This window comes from Nicotiana attenuata, unplaced genomic scaffold, assembly GCF_001879085.1.
Source record: "Nicotiana attenuata strain UT unplaced genomic scaffold, NIATTr2, whole genome shotgun sequence".
NCBI classification, from domain to species: domain Eukaryota; kingdom Viridiplantae; phylum Streptophyta; class Magnoliopsida; order Solanales; family Solanaceae; genus Nicotiana; species Nicotiana attenuata.
In genome coordinates this window covers 176,105-182,461 of record NW_017670753.1, presented here as the reverse complement: position 1 = coordinate 182,461, position 6,357 = coordinate 176,105, and positions in this window count along the sequence as shown.

The following is a 6,357-nucleotide window of genomic DNA, read 5'->3' as shown; positions in this document are numbered from 1 at the left end:
ATCAAAAATGCGATAAGCTCTGCCGTGACTGTATCATTCATAGAGGAAGTCGAAGGGTATGTAGGAAATTTTCAGGCACTCCAAGTCATCATTCTTCTTCAATCCCATCATTTTCAGAAACCCCCTAGTAGAGCGATTTTCTGGCGCCAATAAACCAGGACTGTCTCAAGGTAGCCCAGCGAATCCCCCTATTTCTTCCAAGAGAGGGGTCATTTCTATGTTTCCAAAGCGAAACACGGCTCTTTCTTTGTCCCAGAACATTGTAGCAGCTTCGATTAACATGTTATTCAGCTGAAGATCCAATAAAGAAGGCAATTCTCCCAGGACCCTTTTCACATGATTCTTATCACTTGGCGGAAGATCCTCCCACCAATCTAGCAACAATGGTGGTATGTTACGGACCATGCCTAACCGGGGGACTTCGTGCCTCATTTTCTGCAAAACAAATATGGTTAGGCCCTTTCCCCCTCCAGATCCAACTATTTATACGACAATGATTAGCATATTGGCACTTATTTCTCCAAAATTAATGCACATAATGGTGGTTGCGTCCGTTGGGATTATGGAAAACCCGATGGACATTTGGACGAGGCTTATCTTAAAGAGTTATTATGTGGACAACATACTAACCCGGCTAGGTTTGACCATGATACATGTACAATTAATCAGAGTAAGGTTTCTAGAGAGGTCTAGACTGGTACCCTCAAGAGGACAACTCGAGAGGGAAAGGCACGGAACAGTCGACTGCACCACTAATCGACTATTTTTACCTCAAATATGCCTTTTCGGATTTAAAGGGTGATATATAGGAAGGACGCAAACACTCATCAAGCGTTGCTATAGGATTGATTACGCACGAGTGGAATATGATGTTGAGCATGATTTATGCAACAATAAATAGCATGTTATCACGTATTTCCATGTTAAAAGAATGATAAATGTAGTATTTAATAATTGAAATAAGGTAGAATACATCTCACAAGAAAATGCTCTCTCCTCTCTCTACTTTCTCTCACTAGGTCATCTTTATCATAGAAGGCTGCCATGGCCAATCTGGCCAGCGGCTAGCCTTCTTCTCCAGCTGGTCAGCCTACTACAACCCTCACCCAGCCCCCCACAACCACAGACAACACTCCCCAGCCCTTGGATTACTCAAAAATATTGAAACCTAATACGATCAATGCTGCCATGCACGAACATAAACGTACAGTTGATCTTATTCCATTGAGACGAGCAAAAATGGTGAATGGCCAGCCAGTTGTGAAGTCTATGGAGGGAGAAGTGGAAAGAATGAATGTCATTGAAGGCCTGCAATATGTTGTGGTTGCAAAATTTGCCTATGGATGGCCAGAACTTAATGAGATTCGTCGTATTGTTCCATTGCAATATGGAATTAAAGGAGAATGTAGCATTGGGTATTTGAGGGACAGGCATGTTCTCATACGTATGACTCTATGGCAAGATTTCGTTGATTTCACGTCGAAGGGAACTCAGTATGTTAAGAATATCAGTTGAGGCCTCTCATATATGATGTTAAATTTAAAGCAGGAGAGGAGACTCCAATGGCTTATGGCTTTGATTTCATTCCCAGGTTTGTTGCTTACGTACTTTGTGAAGGAATGCCTTTTCTCACTTGGATCAGCGGTTGGGAAACCAATTCACCTTGATATAGCCACAATTAACAAAACCCGACCTAGTTGTGCTAGGGTCAAAGTTCTTGTTGATTTATCAGCGGAACATCCCAAGAAAGTAAGGATGGATATTGTTAATGAAATATTAGGAGAAACAAGGATTGAATGGGTTAATATCAAATATGATATGTTACCTAAATACTGTAAGGAGTGCAAGTTGCAGGGTCACGGTTTGTTTGAATGCTGGAGAGTGCACCCAGAGCTATATGTGGAAAAGGAGAATGCCAATCAAGATGCAAATGGTAAGGGTCAAGTCAATGCTAATGCGCAGCCTTTGATGATATTATCCAGTGTTAAAGTTGTTGGAAATCTAACTGGTAATAACAAAGAACAATGGAAAGAAGTTAGGGACAATAGAGTTCGGAATGGGGTAAATCAAAATTCACAACAAAGCAAAGCTGGCAAAGAAATAGTGCCTATTCAGCAGAGTGGGGATCATCAAGGTAAGGGAAGTAACAAGGATAGGAATGCAGGGCAAAAATCAGGAGAAGATAAGACCGGTGAAAAGCAGATAATTTCAGCAGGGAAAGAGGCAAACAACCAGGTTCAGGTGACTAACAAATTTGCTCTACTAGAAGTTGTGGATGGGGAAGATGAGCCTAATAATCAGCTGGCACTGGTTGAAGCAGTTAATAATCCTAAAACTCAAGTCAATAGGAATCAAGGTGAAAATCAGTAACAACCAAAGGGCTCCAAACATAATACAGGAACTCTGAATTCTGCAGCGCCAGCATTTAATCTAAATTCATCAGGGATTGTTTCTACTAATGTTCGAATGAATTCATCCCCTAAAAGCAAGGGAAAGGAAGTTCCTAAAATTAAGGAGTCCATAGCACAATGGGTTGAAAGAACTTTTAATGCAAAGACAAATTGTGGAGCAGTTGTTCCTTCACAAGATACCATGGTGGATAAGGAATTGACTAAAGCTCCTGCAACCCAACCAGATGGAACAAATTTTCCTACAGTGTAGGAAAGAGTTCAATGGAAAGGAGGCAAACTTTGGGCTGATCAAAGAGAAGAGGATCCAGAGGCTAATGAGGTACCAGAAGGGGTGCAAGCTGATGATGAACCAGTTATGACAGATCAAAAAGAGGATGAACAAAGTTTAAATGATCAACCCAGTGCTATAGAAAATCAATCCAATGCCATTGTTGTGTATAAAGGTAATGAAATGCCATCTATTCAAGATGCAACTAATGAAACTCAAGTGACTAGTCATGATGGACCTAGTCATGGGGAGTCAGCTGGAAGAGGAGGTGAGGCTGTAGATCCAGGAGGAACTATGGAGGGAACAATGTCTAAGCAGGTTACAGAAGAAGCAGACAATAGTCCTGATCAGGTTCAGATGATCATTATACCATTGAAATCATCACAGTTGAAATTAAATGCAGACAAGGTGGCTACTATGGGAGATATTGATGCAAGGGAACCAGATGATGAGAAGTACAATACAGGAAAGGATTTGGACCAGGAATCAACCATCCAGAATTTCATAAGTGTTGCAAGGCAGGGAGATTTATCACCTAGGCAAATTGAGAAGGTCAGGTCTGCAGCTAAAGGTAGGAAAAAACAGCTCCTACTGTTGGGGTCCAAACAAGGAGAACTTTATCTAAACAATAATCAGTGATGAATGCTCTTATATGGAATATCAGGTCAGTAAAGACACAACAGGCTTTTGAAAGACTGGTCAAAATGCATAGACAAAATCACTATGAATTCATTGGTCTAATGGAACCCAAGCAGCAAGCAAAAAAAACTGGAGAGATATAGGAGACAAATTGGTTTTGCTCAGGCCATTTCGAATGTGTCAAATAAGATTTGGGCCTTTATAGATGAAGTCTTTGATGTGACTATAATGTATAATATAGTGCAACAGCTGACTCTTAAACTGTTTCATACAGAATCTCACGTTGAATTTGTGTTAATACTGGTATATGCTAAGTGTGACTCAATTGAGAGAATTGAATTATGGGATTCTATGTATACTATGGCAACTGATATGACCATCCCATGGTTAGTAGGAGGAGACTTTAATGTCATTTGGGATGAAGAGGAAAAGTTTGGGGGACTTCCTGTTTCACTCAATGAGATAGATGATTTTAGACATTGTGTAAACACATGCAATTTATATGATTTGGGATTTAAAGGAAGCATTTTTACCTGGTGGAATGGAAGAGCTGAAGATGAATGCATATTTAAGAGATTGGACAGATGCTTGGCAAATGCAGAATTCCAAGAAACTTTCCCTGGGATAGAGGTAACTCATTTGTCCAAGACAGGTTCAGATCATAGCCCAATGCAATTGAAGTGTCATACTGATACTCCTCCAATAAAGAAACCCTTTAGATTTCTGAATTTTTGGGTGGAGCATGAATCCTTTAAAGAGACAGTAAAAAAGAATTGGAGTGCAGATTTTCATGTCAATCCCTTTATATTATTTAATCACAAGTTAAAGAAGGTAAAGAAGGCTTTGTCAGGCTGGAGCAGAGCCACCTTTGGTGATATTTTTCAAAGGATAGCCAGTCTTGAGGAAGTTGTAGTGGTGCATGAAACAGAATTTGAAGCAAATCCCACAGTTCTGAATAGAGAGAGACTTCGAAGAGTGCAGGCAGAATTGATCAAGGTACTAGCATTAGAGGAAAAATACTGGAGGCAGAAATCTGGAATGAATTGGTTCAAGGATGGTGACAGAAACACAAAGCTGTTTCATGCTCAAGTTAGAGGTAGAAGAAGGTTACAGTTAAATAGAATTCAAAACAGTGAGGGAAACTGGATTGAACAAGATGAAGAAATTGCAGTGGAAGCTGTAAAATTTTATGAAGACCAGTTCAAGGAAACTTCACCTCCTACCTCATTTGATATTATAAACCATGTGCCAACCTTGCTTGATGAGGAGCAGAATTCCTTGCTATAGCACAACCTACTAAGGAAGAGGTTAAGAGGGCAGTATATGGTCTAGATGGAGATAGTGCTGGGGGACCTGATGGTTTTACAGGTAAATTCTGCCATAGCTGTTGGGATATAATAGGGGATGATGTATATGATATGGTGAGAGCTTTTTTTAATGGACATGAACTGCCTAAATGTGTGACTCATACCAATTTAGTTCTATTACCAAAGAAGAAGGAAGTGGCTACATTCTCTGATCTAAGACCAGTAAGTCTCAGTAACTTCAGTAATAAGGTGATGTCGAGAGTGATTCATGAGAGAATGGTAGAGCTGCTGCCAACCTTGATCTCAGAGGAGCAAGCAGGTTTTGTGAAAGATCGAAGCATTGTGGAGAATATCCTACTTGCATAGAAAATCATAACTAGCATGAGACTCAGAACTAAGGCTGGGCCAAATGTGGTCATAAAGCTGGATATGACCAAGGCTTATGATAAAATATCTTGGTTTTTTTGACTAAGGTTCTTAGAAAGATGGGATTTTTTGAAAGATTCATTGGCATGGTGTTTGGGATTATTTCGAATAATTGGTATTCAGTTCTTATCAATGGACAAGCCCATGGTTTTTTCAGGTCAAGAAGGGGTGTGAAACAAGAGATCCCCTATCTCCTACTTTGTTTATTCTAGCTGCAGAAGCACTTTCCAGAGGACTAAACGCACTGCATCATAATCTGTACTTTTGTGGATATGGTATGCCAAAATGGAGCCCAAAGATTAATCATTTAGCCTATGCCGATGACACAATCATATTCTCCTCATCTGATGCTACTTCACTACAACTGATAATGGAAGTTCTGGATGCATATGAATCAACGTCAGGTCAGTTAGTTAATAAATCCAAATCAGCAGTATATATACATCACTTAATTGACTTGGAAGTGGCTGAAAAGGTGGAGAGGATAACTGGGATCAAAAGGCAGGAATTCCCTATCATGTATTTAGGCTGTCCAATTTTCTATTCCACAAGAAAAATGGAGTATTACCAAGGGTTGATTTCCAAGATTATGGACAAATTACAATCATGGAAAGGGAAGTTATTGTCCATAGGTGGCAGGGCTATGTTGATATCTCATGTTTTGCAGAGCATGCCAATGCATTTGCTTTCAGCTGTTAATCCTCCAAAATGTGTGATCAACAAGCTACACAAGATCTTTGCCCAGTTCTTTTGGAGCAGCACTATAGGGGGTACTAACAGGCATTGGGCATCTTGGAACACACTATGCATGCCAGTTGAAGAGGGAGGGATTGGTTTTAGATCTCTTCATGATGTCTCAAAGGCATTATTTTCCAAGTTGTGGTGGAATTACAGAACAAAGTCAAGCCTATGGAGTGCATTTATGAGTCAAAAGTATTGTAAAAAATTAAATTCTATAATTGTACCATGGAGAAGAGGCTCAAAATGATAGAGTGCAGGGATAGTATTGAGCATCAGATTGAATGGCATCCAAAGATGGGATCATCTCTATTCTGGTTTGACAACTGGACAAGATTAGGTGCCCTTAATTTCATTGTTCCACAAAACTTTGGGGTTGATGAGTCAGTTCATAATGTGCTTGATGTTGTGGAGAATGAGACATGGAATGTTACTAGGTTGACTCAGATATTACCAGAAGATCTGGTTTTACACATTGTTGAAAATATCAAACCTCCATCAGCTAATAATATACTGGATGTACCATATTGGAAGCTGGAACCAAGAGGCTTCTTTAGTGTCAAGACTG